The 18,054-nt window shown below is 43.7% G+C and overlaps 1 protein-coding gene across 3 annotated transcripts in view; it reads left to right on the top strand.

Moving 5' to 3' along the window:
- ACSL6 (acyl-CoA synthetase long chain family member 6) overlaps nucleotides 1-18,054 on the top strand; it is a 410,748-nt gene that overhangs the window by 159,848 nt on the left and 232,846 nt on the right. The window lies entirely within an intron of this gene.

The raw sequence follows: 18,054 nt of genomic DNA, 5'->3' as shown, positions 1-18,054 counted from the left end.
TGGACCCTGTACAGTGTACCCTAGGTACCCAGGGCATAGGTGTACCCTAGGCCTCCCAGGGGCTGCAGCATGTATTATGCCACCCCTGGTCTGGCCTTCCAATCAGACACAACTGGCTGATCACTCAGCTGGGGCAAGGTCGTGTAATCACCCCTTGCTTAGATATAGTATGCCTATATCTACCCTTATATATAGACACATGTGTACCTATCAGTCACTCCTATGGCAGGCCTTAACAATCCTGGAGGCAGAGTGCTTGGTAACGTGTGAGATGGTGCTCTAGCATGAGCTGAGCCTGTCTGCAGCTTTCGGAACCATGTCCTTATAGCTGTTCTATGATATAGCCTACCATATACTCTTAAAGTGCCTTATAATCTTAAACGGTTATGGTAACTATGGTTTGGCTTTATCAAAACATGTCGTGTAAGGTGTCTAACACTTTGGAATAATACCCCCATACCATTTCTGGTGATGAGGATATTATTCCTCCCTTCTAGAGGGAGAGACATGTTAAAATCCTACTTTGCTGTTTATCTCTAACCAAAGCCTCAGCATCACAAAATGGATGCTGCTGCCACAGACACAAGTCTGACCTCCTGCTGCTGGGAGTGATCCCAGCCAGGGAGGCCTGGACAATAGGTTTCCTGCTTGGGGAGGTGCTAGCACCTCCCCAGACAGCCTTTAGTGTATTGGGGCAGGGTGGGCTGAAAGGAATGAGACATGCCTGGGGCACACAAGGTGTTCCTTGCATAGTCCAGTTCAAACCGGCGCTGGGGCACTCCAGCCCCAGCTCTGGCGCGAAACTGGACAAAGGGAAGTGGGTGTAACCACCCCCTCCCAGGTCCCACCCATAAGGCGTGACCTAGCAGGTATCCCAGCCCCCCAGATTAGTATAAGAGTGGGAGTTGGGCCTCAAGACTTTAGATTATCCTGAACCTGCAAAACTGAACAGAAACTCTGGACCTTCGACATTCGACGAAAGAAGAAGACTGAAGAATCTCCCTTGTAGCCAAGGAGTGGCTACCCTGTGCAAACAGGCACCATCAAGTGACTACCCTTTGCTTTGTGAAACGTTCGACGAGGAACCGACTGCAGAGCCCGACCAGAGCCTTGATTTCCAGACTTCTCCGACCCTCATCCACATCTGCAGCAGAGCTGAGATCCGTGGAGGCGACGAGCAACGTGGGACCGGCTACCGGGGAAAAGTGGCTAGTAACTTACAGCGCAGCTTCTGAGGTACCCTCGAAGTTGTGCACCGGGGATTGAGAAGCCCCAACCCCAAGCACCATCTGCACCGAAGACCAGCCCCCCACACTCCACGAGTCCTGCGTGGGGCCCTTCAGCATTTTCCTGCTTGCCGCGTCTGTCCGGTTGCTTGCCCGCTGGCTAGTGGCCTTTGTGACGACGCTCCCTGAAATCTTCTGCGCTGGTTTGGCTCCTCCAGACTGGCTCCCGCTTCTCTGCAAAGAAGAAGCACCCCAGACCTTCCTGGTCTGCACCAGAAGCAAGTCCCTTGTTCTTCGTGGGTTCCGCTTGCCAAGGCTTGGTGAGTCCTAGTCCAACTTCGACGCCGCCGACAGCAAGAGCCTTCGTGGGACAGCTCGCCTCCTGGTCCTGGTCGTCCTCGACGCTTCCTGGTCCTCCTGGCTGCAGCGACAAGCTTCACCTTCACCTGCAACTCTTCACGACATCGCCTGGTTCCTTCCTGGTTCCACGTGGTCACTGGCTAGTGACCTTGACTCTGTCCCCTCTGCTTGCAGGTTTCTTCTCTTCTTGATCCCAGCCTTGGGATCCACCGGACACTCTTCACTGACTGCCTGTCAGCATCTTTCTTCAGGCATCCATAGGAGTCGACGACGAAAACGACGCATCTTCACCCCTATGCACCCGCAGCCTGTGGGCTAGGTAACTTGGGTACTCCGGTGCTCATCAGGATAGTGACTATCCTAGTGTCTAGTTTTCAAGTCTCAACTTCCTAGCTACTCCGGAAGTGTCCTAAATCTATCTATTTCTAAACTGTAACATTGCTATTGACTTTTACGCATTACGCGTGAGTGTTTCCACTCTGCACACGAATCCCGTGGGCCTCCCACTTCCTAACTAACGCTAGTGTAGTGTAGCCCCAGCGATTCCCTAGGCCTAGGCCTATTCTATTTCCGTGACAGTGGTTCTTATACCACTTACTTAGTATATGGTTTGCGTGGCCCCTAGGGCCTAACTGTATTACTTACCTGTGTGACTTACTGTATGCATTAATAAGACTGTGTTGTACTTACCTCTAAACTCATAAAGAGTGCTGAGGGTTTGCTTAGAATAAATACACTTTATTTTATATATATATCTGTTGTGGTGTCCTTTCATTTGGTATTCAAGGGATTATATATGGTATCACAGCTGGCTTCACATGCCATTCAGAGTTTAGCCTAAGACTGCTCTTGTCCATGCTACCACTAGGATAGCTGGTCTATAAGGTTGACTTTACAACCAATCACCATAAGGGTATTTGGACTGATATAAGGTGTACACTATAACTAGTGACATCATACATCAGGCCAACTTCTCACACTAGCCATTACTAACAATACGCATTCTAGAATGTCCGCTTGTTTGATGATGTCATCTTAGGTTTTGAGATCTACTGTGACATCATTCACCAAAATAACCCCTTCGAGATATGGAGGAGCAGTCCCAAGAATGGTGTTATCGGCTATTGAGGAGCTCTTCGACTATTGTTGAGTCGTGCATTGGCAGCCATGGAGTCTACCCGGTGTATTGCTGGTGGGCTTTCACTTCGGTCTTCTAGTGGCCAGGTGGGAAGCAGAGCTCCACAGCACGTGTAACTTGAGTAATACATCATCTTGGGAGCTTCTAAAAGTCTTTCTGTCAATGACAAAAATTCTGTCTTCGAACTAATTTGGCAGAGTGTGTTCCTTGCACCATAGGTTTCGATAAAGACACGGGGACTACAAAATGTCTGTAAGTCATGGCCTTTTGAGAAGTCTGCACATAGTTGGTGACATGAGGCAGAAAGACATTCTCTCAGCAGTAGAGTCTGATCTACAATACTCAAAGCTAAGCAGTCTTTCTAACTACATCTTCTAATAACATCCACGGCCATTGCATGTTACTGACAAGGCAGCGCCATCTCTTACTCGGGCATAGGCAGTAAATGAAAAGGAAATGGTCAAAAGAAGTGTAAAAATCTAAGATGTTTCGCAAATTCTGCTTAAAAATAGGTCCGAAAATGGCAATTTTCTGGGCTTTCTTCAAAGGTCTCGTGGGCACGTGGCTGGATAGTTTTCCATTCCGGAGTATATCTGACGATTGCCTCGTGGCTCAGAGAACTGTCTGTGTGCTAGATTTGATGGAGAGTCAGGAATCATTTTTTTGTGTAGAATGTAGCAGTGAGTGTATCTGGTTTATGGACAGAGAAGGGCCTGTATATGGTAAAAGATAATCTAGTTTAGACCTTAATATCAACCCCAGAGTATTGTGCTACCAAACTATCGAGAAGGTAAGTACAAATAGGTAATTGTAGCCTTACTTAACTTCACAGATATGTAACATGAGAGAGAGAGAGAGAGAGAGAGTGTGTGTGTGTGTAAATCTTCAAGGTACGTAGATGTAGAGTTAAGACTTGCAAATCTATACTTCTCTATATGCTTACCTGTGGATATTTGGGTTACGATATTCTGATAGCTTGATGTTTCTGTAATCGATATTTCGACATACAACCATTTGCAAGAGCCTTATATTGTGTTATGTTATTAGCATTTGTATGGCACCCGTGGAACATTTGTATGATCTATAGCGCTTTCTGAATATAGGCACCCTGTGCAGTTCTGGCACTGTCATTGATCAGAGTCACGGCGGTTGCTGTGTTTGGTTTGTAGTAGACAATGGGAAGAATGGGTTATTTCTGATCCTGTGGGAATTTTGTGTCACATTTTGTTTATGAACATCTATGCTACAGGTCTTTGCTGTCTCTGTCTATCTGAAGTCACATCCAATAATAAGGAATTGTTTCGGTGCCGATAGAGTGATCCTCCGGGCAGCTAAATTGCTAACTTAACTTTTCAATGTGTGTTTTGCACCTTTCCACCATGAGGCTGCTTCCAAACACTTTCTGGCAAAGGAGGATGTGGGGAATGACCGTTGCAATTATCAATTTGGAAAGTTTGTGGTATGACTCTATGATGACACGTCATGTGGCCTGTCCTATTGAGTCTTCTGTTTACCTCACCTCACAGTGTGTAAAATGTCAGGACAGACGAGGAAGGCCATTGGTTCTAGCAAGAAGCCTTTTTCTCTGCAGAGGTATAAGTGGTGCATTCCAGAGATATGAGCCTTGTGCAGCTAGGGTCCTCCTTTCAAAACCTCTGCATCGAACAGAGTGATGGCACAATGTATTCATAAAGCCAACATTAGTCTTTCCTCAATTTAGTAAAATGAGTACAACTACTGAGTTATCCAGGGCCACAGCATTGTAGATCTCTCAGCAGTAGGCAGACAGTGTTGGTCATTCTTTAGATGCAACCAGTGCACGGCAATCATGGAGAAAGCGATGTGTGCAAGGTTTCTTCATGACAAAGATGATACAGGCCCACAGTTGTGTACTTTGCTGTTTGGTTGTTGTCTTGTTAGCAAGTCACTCATAGACAGAGTGGATTCGACCAAGTGAAGACAATCATGATCCTCTGTCCTTGTAGTATTTAGCCTGACACCTGGTTCTGATTTGAGGTGGATCTGTGTTTCATCTGCAAACAGTTGTCTGTGTGAGAATGTTTCATGTTAGTCTAAGTAGCTTTTAAGAAGGATCATGGACATTGCTGAACTTGGGGCACTCGGCAAGGGGTATAATGATGCCTAATAGAAAGCTGAGTTTGACCTGGTGTGTGCAACCAGAGAGAAAACACTTGAAGCAATGTAGCCCCATGCCCCAAACTCTCTTCTATGATTCCAGGCAATGTAGGAGTGAGATGTCCTTGATGGTGTCAGAGGCTGCCAAAAGGTCGACTAGGATCAGGGTCCTTCTTGATCTGTCTTTGCGGTATTGAGTAGCTTTTCTCTCATATTCAGCCCCGGCAAACTTTGTGACGTGTTCCACAGAACAAGAATTTGTTGAAGATAGGAGGGCACGTTTTCTTGGCGAGAGAGAGTAGCAAGAAGAACAAGCCTGAGACCTCAATGATTGGATGCACTCAGGTATATTAATTAATGCGTGTGAAGTGTAAGGCTGTCATTCAGTCAGACGAGGGTAAATTTAATACGTGCAGTGGTTTTTCAGCCTCTCATATGTGACATGTCCTTCATTCAGTCAAAGCTGACTTTATTGGTCCTTTTCATCTAATATGCACACAGCAATTGGGCCGGAGACGTTTTAAGGCAAGGGCAAAGTGAGCAATTGCCCAGGGCCCCCACCTTCCCGGAAAGGTCAACCTTGTCTGTCTCACTCCTCTCTATTTCTTTAGCTCTCCCTCTTCTTTGCCTACCTCTAACTCTACTTCTCAGTCTGTCTTTCTCTATCTAGCGTCAGTGTGAGAGTTTTAGGGGCTCTCTGAAAACATATTTTGGCTGTGTTTGTGTGAGCACGTCATAAACTTTAAAGTATATTTCAATATTGTGCGGCATGATATGGTCTCAAAGGAGCAGAAAATGGGTAACAGAATTCAAAGTTGCTCCCAACAGGGAGCCATGTATTACCTGGGCCTCAAATATCCTAAAGATGATGCTGAATTGAGCAATGACTTCATTTTGAAGATAACACAATTAACAATTAAAACACAAACCGTTGGCAAAATAGTCAACACCTAACTGTATCTGTGAGGAGCAAGACTTTGAAATCCATCTCTATCTGGCCTAACGTTACCCTACAAAGGGTAAGTCGAGTGCTCGCCGTGCTCCTCGTCCTCCACTCTACCCCAGAGTCTGAAATCAAATTTGAGGAGTTTATTCTGATGCGAATAGAGAGTTACAGCAACATCTCCCAGTGTGCCTGCTGCCGCAGCGTAGCATCTACTGGAAATGGCAATGCTCTACTCTGGTTTAATTTTTGTGCTAATAACACACACCAGAAGGCCTGCTCCAAGCTGGCGGGGCCACGCAGTGAACTGTTCAATAGTTTATTCCTGGCCCGTAAAACTAAAATCAGTAAAGTGTATTCCCTTCCAACCGCTGGTATGGTGTGGCTGAGCAGTAGGTACAAGTAAACTGGATAAGCCAATATTTCTCTGCCATAAAACCTATTGACTTTTTCTCCTCATGGATGGCCACCGCAAATGTGTGAATGAATATGCACCCACAGCGCCCAGCTCTAAAACTATTTTCTTACATTTTAAGAAACCCTACTCTAATATGGCTACCCAGGATGCATGGCAAACACACGGACGGAGTGCTGAAACTTTTCAGACACTCACCCTCAGTCACAGATCTGGGTTGAAACCATCATCATTCTTCTACTCACAAGCCACCCCAGTTTGGATCCAGCCATATGGAAATCAGTCTTGACCCTGTTCCTCATTGAAACAGTCCAGCCGGAACTGCCAGGTCCTCCCTGGACTGGAAACAAGCATCCTGGCACCGGTTTCGGGGCATCACCCCTCATCAGCCAGGCAAGCTTGAATCCAGTGGCAAAGTGAGCAAGGAACTCACGTCTGGGCATACCCTGGCCACGTAGAGCGAACATAATAAACACAGTAATATAACGGATGGGGCGCTGAAACTTTTCAGACACTCACCCCCAGTTACAGAACATCTGTGATAGCCATCTGTGAATATATAACATATACATGAAACTACATTAAAAGTTGGCCATGGTGGGTGAGTGTAAATCAGCAGTGGACATCTTTGAATACATTTTATTATATTTTAAGATACCCCATTTAATGATGACCTCAACAGATGCACACACATTCCAGTGGCCATCTGTGAATATATAACATATAAATCTAAGAAAATACATTAAAAAAGTCGCTGTCGTGGATGCCTGCACATCCCTATAGGCCATCTTCGACTGTGTTTTGTTTCGTTTTAAGAAGGCTTATTCAAAGATTGCCTTTTTTGAATGGGATATCTTCAGATATAACAAAATGTATTGAATGATGCTTGCTGGGCTTGTGTGCACACTTTTACCAGCAGGTGGGTATCTATAAATAGTTTCAAACATTTTCATGATGGCTGCCTACTGATAGCGTGATGTGCGACCCTCAATGCTCAAGGGGCCCCTGTGGGCAAGCAACCATTGGGTGGGAAGGGAGGGGCTAAACCAAAAGAGTAGGATGGAGAGAGGAAAGGACAGAGAGTGAAAGGGGGGAAAGGAGTCCCTTGTATGAAATGTAATGAACAGTCTGACATCAGCAGTGGAACAATACATCATCCAATCACAACAACGTGAGACAGAAATGCTCTTGGGCAGAACAACTGGAAGACCATGGAGGGAATGCATTGAAACAGGAGCAAGGATGTGCAATAAGACAGCAATGCCCTCCAATCACACGCAAGAGTCAAAATCAATGCCTACTCTAAGTGCACGCCTAGTACTGGAAACAAGAGGTCTCTGGATTTTCAGACCCATCCAGTCAATATGAATAAGAAGTAATGCCAACCAGCAGAAGTGTCCAAAAATGCATTCCATTGCATACATTAAACAGCAGCACTTACTGACAATGTCTCTTCGATCGAGCCCTAATGCTGTTTTAGATATGCAAGTCAATCATTGCCTTATTGCTCAGCTGGATACAAATATGGATTTAGGACTCCAAGAGTGCTAATGCAGCAGGAATGCACTTCTGTGGGTAAATGACATATGGATGTGACATTCATTTCCAGAAAAATGTCCTGTTTCTTTGTTTATCTTCTGTGCAACATCTATATGTTAAATGTTGCTTGCCACCAGGGCTCCTCACCAGCCTTCATTAGATATTATATGTTGTCTCTACTGTAGAATCTGAAGAATAACAATGTATATACATGCAAGAAGAATGGTAAATAAGACACTTAAGGCTAGTTGTCTGTGTATTGGTGAGTACAAACGTCTAACAACAAATATTTTATTATAAGAAATGTTTTTATTTGTTCAATGCATCCTAATATGTTAAATAAATGTGCTGTGTGCCACCCAAGGTGAGAGCTAATAACAGAAATTGATTGACTGCCACTAACACAGAGGCCCTGATAAGGAGTTAGACATAGTTAGGTGCCGAGATACCGGGTCATCTCCTTTGCATCTTCCCACTCTTCCATCATGTCACTCCCTACCTCTGCCTGCTGCCTTTACCTCCTGTGCCATCTCCTATTTAATTACTCTACTCTTCAACCCTTTCCCTTCCCCTGTGTTGTCTCCACTTCCTATCTTTTCTATGTGGTATTTTCCAGATTTTTGGTTTTTTGGCTGAACCCATTTTGTTTGGCCATAGGACTCTGTGCACATTACTCCTGCTAACAAGTGGTAAAGTGCTTGTGTGCTCCCTTTTAAACCTGGGAAAAATGACATATTTCTAATTAGCACATTTAATTTAATTATAAGTTCCTAATTTATGGTACTGTATGTACTCAGTGCTACCAGTGAACTGCAGCACTCATTGTGTCACACACTAAAGAAGAACTGTAAAACGTGTCTCAGGCCTGCCAATGCAGCCTGAGTGGGCAGTTTTAAACTCCCATTTCGACCTGACAAAATACACCTTTTGCCAGGACTAAACCTTCCTTTTTAATGCTTATAAGTCACCTGTAAGGTATTGCCCTAAATGCCCATGGGGCAGGGCGCATGGTATTTAAAAGTAGGGCATGTATATTTAATGGTTTAAATGCCCTGGCTTTTCACTATAGAAAGCCTGGTTCTCCCATAGGAAAACACTGATTATGATTATGATAACGTATAATGCTTAACTTCTGTTTCCTACAGCAGTAGCTAGAAAAATGGTTCAAGGACGTATTTAATTTGTAATTTAAAATCCAATTCACTTGTTAGGTCAGATTTTATATCACTATTTTGGAAACTACTCATTTAGATAGTTGTCATTTTCCTTCCTAAGTCCAAAAGGGGCTTTCTGCCATTATCCATTGTCACCTGATCACCTGACTTCTGATGGCTCTCCTGTGGTGACATGTGGATTGCTCCAGTGGACAAAGGGCTTTGGTGTGGAGAGCTGCTTCTCTTCCTGGAGCAGCATGGCCAGGGAGCTGCGCACCGCCCTCTTCTGAGCTTCAAAGGATGCCTACCCTGTCACTGGCACATGTAACTTATGCCTAGGCCTGCTCTCTTTTATTTTGCTAGTCAGCTTGGCTCCAATCTCAGTTTGAGTAGGGATCTGCCGCAGAATTGGTTTGTAGTGACCACAAGGGAGGGTTTGCTCGTTATCTCAGCCTCATCACTTTGTTGACAGAGAGAGAACTTACCAGATGAAGAAAGGTTCTGCCATGTTGGATTTTGGTAACGAGGAATGTATGACGTTACAACGCAAACATTTACAACGCATGCCTTTACAACGCAGTTTTTACATCGCAACATCCATTACAACGCATGATTTTACATCGCATTTCATCACAACGCATTTATAGAAACTACATTTACAACGCATTCCATAACATCGCATTATACCATTACAACGCATACCATTACATTGCATTTAAGGAAAGTGTTGGATAGTGTAGGGGTAAAAATTACTATTCCCACTCCAGTGAGTGCAACAGTAGGGTAAGTGTTGGATAGTGTAGGGGTAAAAATGACTATTCCCACTCCAGTGAGTGCAACAGTAGGGTAAGTGTTGGATAGTGTTAGGGTAAAAACTATGTGTTGTAATGGTATGCGTTGTAATGGTATGCGTTGTAGTGACATGCGTTGTAATGATATGCGTTGTAGTGACATGTGATGTAATGACTGCATTGTAATGGCATGCGATGTAAAGAATGTTGTGTTGTAATGACTGCGTTGTAAAGGTAGTGCGATGTAATGACTGCGTTGTAAAGGTTGTTTCCCGGTAAAGAGGGGTACTGTGACAATATGTACAGTACAACACTCAGGAAGTGCTGCAAAAGTGGGTAGGGTCAACCATGGGAACTTTCAAATCATTGGTTAGGGAGTGTTCAGAGGTTTCTCCCACCCACAGTCTGGCTCTGGGCATAAATGTGGCATCTCCAATACGCTTCTCAGAACATCCCTGGGCCTGTGAAGAATCAGAAGAAGGACTTCCATGCTGTCTGAGTTGTCCTCCTGTCCCAAGACCCGGAAGAAAGACTAGACCTGCCTGCCTTGAACCCAGGACCCCAGAAGTGAATCCAAGGGTCAGTTTGCCAGCCTTCTGTTTATGCTACATGGAAACAACAAGCTTCTAGAGGACCTTCCCAGCTAATGCCCAGCTGACCAGTTTCAACTGAACCTGCCCTGGACCCTGCTGCTGGCCTCTGTTGGAGTGAGTCCTAATTTCCAAATGGTGACTCCAGGTCCTTATAACTTGGCTGATGTTATAGTGCACTCCTTCTGTCCCCAAAATGCAAATTCTAGGACTTAGAAACTTTTTGCCAACCTTCTGCGTGTAGAAGCGAAGGAGATTGGAGATTGGAAACACAGTCGAAGCCACAACCATTGGCGTAGAATCACTGGCCAGCCTCACCTTCCTGGCTTGCCATGCTGAAGGAGATCTTAGTTCCCAAAAAGCTTCTAGATTCAAACATGGAAACTTCACCGAGAGAGACGGCGATCAGGAGCTGGTTGACGTTGAGGTCTTCCTGGGCATGGACTCTGGATTTCGCCAACTTGGAGCTTTTTCCTCTTTCGTCGTTGACAGCACTGAGACCCTATGCTTCAGCAACCTGCCATCTTTGAGCCCCGCTTCGAATCCAGCTTGGAGCATGCCTGACTACAACTTGTCAACAACCCCTTTTTTTCCATAAACATTTCATAAGGTAAACTTTCTACCGGGATGAACCTGTCCCTGTATCTGACCATGCTCCATTGTGATCGGCCTCAACTTTTGACTTTGACTTGGCCGACCATATAACCATGGTTGTCGCTTTCTGTTTTTTGGCACTATTTTTAATTCCAACTTTAAAAATTCATATCTACTGTAACAACTTATTAGATTATAATTTTGGTGTCATTTTATTGATTACATTTTCTGTATTTTTGTACATTGATTTTTCTTGTGTTGTGTTTTCACTTTATTACTGTTTGAGTGCTTTACATAGTGCTTCTTACTTAAGCCTGACTGCTTTGTGTCAAGCTACCAGATGGTTAAGCACAGGTTTATTTAGTGACTTTAGTGGTTCACACTGACAAGGACTGTATTTTTTATTTGAGGTGCGTTCTCACCCCCTCAACTAATACTTAAATTAAATTCCTCTGTGCATGATCTCCTACTGCATGGTCCTTGCGACTCAAAATGTGTTCAATGCATGTTACTCTATTACCTCTGTTGTGTTGCGATGTACCCAGGACTTCTCTCTCCACTGTGTTGCAATGTAAAGTCCGCTGACATCCCTCTAGTAGAGTGGGATTACAGAAGTTTCTCAAAATACATGAATAGAAGTTGGAGATGCAGGGTTCTGGGGGTAGTGTCGTGTCTGTGCTCGTTTTGTTTGGCTATGTAATTATGGTATCATCGAGACTTGTCGCATGCGAGGGCCAGTCAGGCCTTGATGTACTCAAACATCCAATAAAAAGTGTTAAAAAAAAGACGTTGGAGCCATGTCACGTAAATGGAGATGGTTTTAACTACCAGTGGTTCTACCAGCATCAGAAATGCACTATTCTGTGTTGTGGCTCTTCGTGTTGTGCGCGAACACAGAGCGGTGGAGTGGCAGAAGCCGGCAGGTATGAGCCAAATTAATATGTTTTAGCACTTCCTTCGCATGTGCCTTCAAGTGGGGAGACATGTCAGCTTGTATCATAGGCTGTGATGGAGTGAATGACACAGAGCTGGGGAGTGGTGCCCTACCACTGTCTCTGAGGTTGAGAGGCAGGACGCATGACAAGGCTGGGGTAGGTCACGCCTGGGTAGGTCACATACATTAAAACTCCAGCGTATGTTTGCAGTCTCTTGAGTGAGAGGATGTAGTGTATTTGTATATGTAATTAGTAGGTCGTTTTCCTTGTCGTTAAGGATGACTCACCCCATTCATGTTTGAATGGCGCTAGCCTGCCCGCACACATGCATTTAGCATGTTGTTCTAAGTTGTGCTTCAATCAATCAATCAATCAGGATTTTGTATAGCGCGGCTACTCACCCGTGAGGGTCTCAAGGCGCTGTCATGCACATATCATGCTGCTGTTGCTGGCATTCGGTCAACCCTCCTTACAGCGATGAATGTGCTTCACCCACTGCTTCTCATTTACTTAGGTGATTTCCGGTCTGACTCAGCAAGTTTCTTCTTTAAGCTTTTTTTGTCTTACTCTAGGTTGTTGTTCGGCCTCATTCACAAAGCACTTTTTCTGTGAGAAATGTTACTGGTGAAGGAGCACATACACAAAGCAGTTTTTCTGTGAGGAGCTTTGTTTTATTTCCAAGAAATTCATGAGTATGTCACATTTAACTCTGGAATAACACAAAGTACTCCAAGAAAAAGCTTTGTGAATCTGTCCTAGAGTGTTTCAGAGTATTGTCCAGTCACAGGCAGTCTGAAGCGCAGGGGGGAGGAGGAGCATCTCAGAGGCGCGAAATGCATCTTCTCGTCATTTTTATGCATGAGATGCAGGGCGCCATATTTCGCATATTTTTTTGCAGAATTTCACATAATTACGCTGCCTGTAATTACGCACATTTTGCACGCCCATACTAATAGCAGCAGTCAAGGACCAGTTAAGGCACCTTGCTGCGAAGCGTGGCCGACATCTGATAAAAGTGTGGCAGTTGTGCTGAAACAAAGATGTGGGCTACTCTCCAAGCATTCTAGCTGAGTTGGAGTGGCATTGCGTGTTGTTGCTGTCTGATTAAAGCGTGACATGGGGAGTTCTATCACTCTCTATGAGGAGCGTTGACACTGTTAGTGCAAAGTGCAGCGGGCCTGCGTACAGAGATGTGGCTGTCCAGCTTCTCCCATGAAAGTTATTGCATCCCTGCTGAGATGTATTGATGAAGTCCTAGAAATGCATGGCACTTGCAGAAGAAATGCTGGCACTGCCCATGAAAAGTACAGCCGCCCTGCTGTGCCATAATGGTATCCGTTCCTCTAGTCTAGATGAAAATAAGATGACGATTGAGGGTAAAACTGTTGGATTTACTAAAACTGTAATGATGGTATTTGATGACAAAGTTATCATATTGTCAGAAAATGACAAACCTGTGTTTGGAAACAAAAATATTTTATTTATTAAACGAGAAAAACTTGAATTTATGGGTAAAATAAGTGTATTTTCGGGAATTATAATATCGTAACATAGACTGCAATTAATGAAAATATTTAAAGCGGATATATCAAGCATGATTTGAGATGTGAAACTAATTCCCAATGGCAAAGCACGATTTGCTTCATGTGAGAGTTTCCTCACTGGTATCCAGTGAGGTTCTATCATGGCTCACGTTTAAACATTTCCTGACGTATCATGATAGTCTTTTCTGACATTATCATTATATGAACTCTTCTGCTATCTGAGGCATGAGTCTGCAAAGTCCACAATACTTCCTTGTTATGTTTAGTGCATCTTTAAGATCTCTGTAACCAGCATGGTAGCTGTAGGGTCTGAATCTGCTGACACATCGAGGTACAGTACAGCTCTGGTAAAGTCTGAGGCTGTGAGATGTGTGTAACTTTTCATTTCTCCACCCTGCTCCTTCTATGCAGATTCTAAGTCAGTAGTTCTTAACCTGTGGTCCACGGACCCCCGGGGGTCCACAAGGCCATCTCACGGGGTCTGCGACTGTTTTACAAAATTAAATAATATTAAAATTAATTAATTAAAATGAATAAAGTACATACAAATAAAAATGCAACACTGTAAATTTTAAAACGTTTTCTATATTTGATTTTGAATTAAACAAACTATTTCAATATTTGAGCAATTGATCTGTGTATACTTGTTTTTGTATATTTGTGTTTCGTTTTGAGCTTCAAATCACAGAATGTAGAACTTAGGCAGGGGGTTCCCAGCTTCCAAGAATGACTGAGTAGGGGTCCTCGTATTCCATTAATGAATCACTGGGGGTCCACAGAAGTCAAAAGGTTAAGATCCGTTTTTTTAGACTTGCAAAAGACATATGGGAAAATGAAAAAAACTGATGGAAAGCCAAAATAAGATGCTTTTTTAATCACATGAAACAAATTGGGAAGTTAATTTAAATACCCGGATTGTTTAACTGTCAGTAAATCATGGCTTTTAGCGGGTTTCTTAAAATTGTGCTGTAGAATTAACAGATCAACCAGTGTCCTTTTCCGCTAACACCTCTGTTCCTTTAAATTTGAATATCCTTGGCTTTAGCAAAGAGGTCCTTCTGCTTAAAAGAGATGTAGAGGTTTCCTGGCTTGATTCAAGATGGTGACACATGACTCCTTATACAAGCATTAGGTGCTGGCATTTTGATTTGTAGCAGAGGCTTCAAATCGGCATTTTTGTCCCGGATATGACCTGTGGCTCTGAGAAGCCAGTCCAGGCTTCAGGTTGTTTAATATGAATAAACTGGAGAAACAAACAAACAAACAAACACCTTCCTGGACCAAATCCAGTCGTTCAAAGGATAAAAAGTCTGAAGTGCAGACATAAAATGCTCTGAAACAGCAGGCAATTTAAAGGCAGGCAAACATCAAGAACAAGACTAGCTAGGAAGATAAAATAACAATATAGAAAAGCGGTTCAAAGCGAGCACCTTCTAGATGCAACATTGCACAGCACTGAACCACGTTTCTCGGTCTGTATTCATATGACAAGGCGACCCGGAAACACTTTCCACCAAAATGCAAGTTCTGACAAGCCCCGCGTCAAGCTAATCTAAAACCATGTCCAGAAATACTCTGCAACCTCCCAAAAACCATTACCAGTCCCTCTGAGGAACCAGTGAGTCCTCCGAAAAACCTTATTCGTTGTCAGTAAAATGGTCGGTGTGCGTCCCTGTGCGGGGTTGCAAGGACCTTCCTTAACCTGATGTACACTTGAGTTTGACTTGAGGAGCTCTCCAGGCCTTCCCACGCCTGTGGTGATTTTTATATGAAGAGGAATCCTCACACATTTTTATTTAATTCATTATTTACTAAATGTATATAGTGCTGTGTTCAGAGCTTGTTTTGCGGCTGGTGGTTGTAGGTGGGGCTCCTATTAGGGAACTGGGACTTATTTTTCATCATCGGATTTTGACCTAGAGTAAGACCGAAAATGTAAAAAAAAAAAACAAGTGGGAAGAGAAAGACAGTAAAACAGGGACAAAGGGAGAAAGCAGAGATGAAAAAGAAGGAAAGAGGTGGAATCAAGACTAGGGAGACTTGGTATTAAGCAACGTTAGCATTCGGGTGCCAGCAGGGCAGGCTACTCAGAAAAAACTCTGAATGAATGAATATCAGGATTTCTAAAGCGTAAAAGAGTATTCCAGCGCTGAAACAGAAAGTAAGACACAGAGGCTGAAAGAATTAGAGGGTTAAAAACCATGTCTTGAGTTGTTTTCTGAAAGGACTTTCATTAGTAGCATGACATAGTCCAAGTGGAAGTCTGTTCCAGGTTTGAGGGCTCAGAAGAGAAAAATGTTCGAGCCCCTCCTCCTATTTATTTATTTACAAATTAAGAACTTGCTGCATTTGATTTTTCGGTTATCTCACAGCACTAGAGTGTCTTCTCTTTGAAAACTACTATGCTGAGTCTGACTCTGTACTCCAATGTACATATGCAATCATTTGCGGTGTTTTTAAATCTAATAGCATTCTCTAAACACCGCCTCTAGAGTCCTGGCCGGGTTATGCATCTGAAAGCTCTGTCCTACTTGCCGTTTACATACATCAGGATGTCTCTCGTGTGCAGGCGGTGCTCTTCAGTTGACCTAGATTCCAAAGGCTGGGTCTGGAATGTTGTTTCCGCCTGGGTTAGCTGCCACCAGGGGCGCAGTGGGAGGGAGAAGAGAATTGGAGATGCATTTTTATCTGCCAAAATGAACAGGCGACATCATTGCATTTCCCCAGTGTGGTGCTGCTTTCCTTCACATTTTGCTTGTGAAGGGAGCTGCACTCTTATGCAAACCTCGATTTGCTTTTAAGGTTTAAGGTGAAATAGAGCAGCGTAAGTGAAGACATTCTCGTCCTGATTCTCGAAAATAAATATCTTAAAACCATTGGAGGAGATTCACATCTCAGCCTGAACTGCATGTGAGTTAGTGCCCAAGTTATTGAACAAAGAAGTCACGCTGCTATCAACCATGCAGGGCATCAGCCAGCTAAGGAATGAATCAGATTTTAGTTCAGCAGTTGCCCTTTAGAGGCCTGCCTGCTCCCCAACATTGCCTGAAACTTCCAATCCACTGGAACAAGAGGCAATTGATGAGGTATTGTTGCGGCCTAATTCCAGTAACAGGCCTTTGGTACAGCAGGGTAACAGGGGAGGAGGGGGCACATCATGTTGCCTGCGTGGGTCGGTGCAAGAATCTCTCATTCGTGTCGTCTGTATCTGCCCCAGCTGAGAGGAGTTGCAGAAGTACTGCCTGCCACTGCCCTTCAGATGCTTAAACATCCACACTTCAACATGGCGGCAGGCGCGTGTTTGAGAGGACATTCTGGCCAGCTCACTTCCTGGTTTGTAAAGTTTGCGAAGTGGGTCATCAAAACTTTAAGTAACTGCCTCCGAGAGACGCAGCAAGATGACATGGAGGAAGTGTGCACATGTGGACGATTTGAGAAGTTCTATAAATCTGGACATAGCATCTTTACTTTATGAGATTTTAAACAGTGCCTGATGGAGGGACTGAGTTTTATAAATCGCATTTTGAATGAGCCTCCCTTTCTTTTTTCTTTCTTTTTTCGGTTATTATCGAACTGTACTGGTTCAACTGCATAATGTATAATGTTTTTAGATATGTTTTAATGTTCTTTGCACTGATTTTAATTAATTAAGCAATGCATTTTCATTCAGTTATTCTGTCTGAATGTAGGTTTACTTTTTTGCCCAGTTTGCAGTCATTCTCATCATTATTCCTGGAAAGCTGCACCAGGTGCCGGTTTACAGATGTACTACTGGGAATGTCGTGTGACATATACAGCCAGCTCTTATGATCTACGTAGTATAGATTTAAGCAGATCAGAATTGGACAATATATTTTTTCTCCACAGGAAAACATTTTTCACCATGGAGAAACACTTTCCTTTACACTCCACCAAATCTGGAGGTGATGTATTCCCTCTCCGATTCGGGAAGCAGAGTTACTCCTACCTTTAACTGGAGTACATTTGTGATTATTTCCGTTATAGTTAGGGTCCAGATTGGAATTTGTGAATGCCCAAAAATGTACATGTTTGAGAGCATTCAAAAACACAGAACCCTAACAACGCCTTGTTGCATGTAACATTCGCTTCTCGCGCCATGCCTGTGAGTTACCACTCTATATTTCTCCACAGACATGGCAAGGAAATTTGCAGTAGGAATCTATTTATGCCTGTCAGAACTTTTGTGAATTCCTAGCAGGTGTAAATGGAGGTATTTTCGGAAGTAAACGTACATTTATGGCCAAAACTCCTTTGGTCCATACTTTACATACAGAGAGGAGCATGAAGAACCCGCCTATCTATTGTGGCCGAGAGTATTATCAAAGGATTGAAAATGTTGTTACTTGTTTAAGTACCAGCTCCATTTGAAATCTGGGCCCTTCTCTAGGAGTATGGACAATTTTTCCTAAGTAGAACCGGTGAAACAACTTGCTCTCAAGTATCGTTTCTATGTGTGGTAGTTTTTACTGGGGTGGCCGATGAATTCCACTCCACCGGCGGAGTTAACAGAGTTTTGCCCACTCCACATGAAGCGTGGGGTTCTGAAAAACTCCGCAGAGCAGAGCTTTACTTCTCGTGCGTCTCACCAACGTTAAGTTGGCCAGCAGAACCAAAAAAGTCATACGCTAGACCACCTCCAGGCGAGATTTCTAAATGTGGGCAGTCACA

Source organism: Triturus cristatus, chromosome 7 (assembly GCF_964204655.1).
Source record: "Triturus cristatus chromosome 7, aTriCri1.1, whole genome shotgun sequence".
Classification (NCBI taxonomy): domain Eukaryota; kingdom Metazoa; phylum Chordata; class Amphibia; order Caudata; family Salamandridae; genus Triturus; species Triturus cristatus.
Note: the sequence above shows the minus strand (reverse complement) of the source record. Positions and strands in the feature narration are given on the sequence as shown.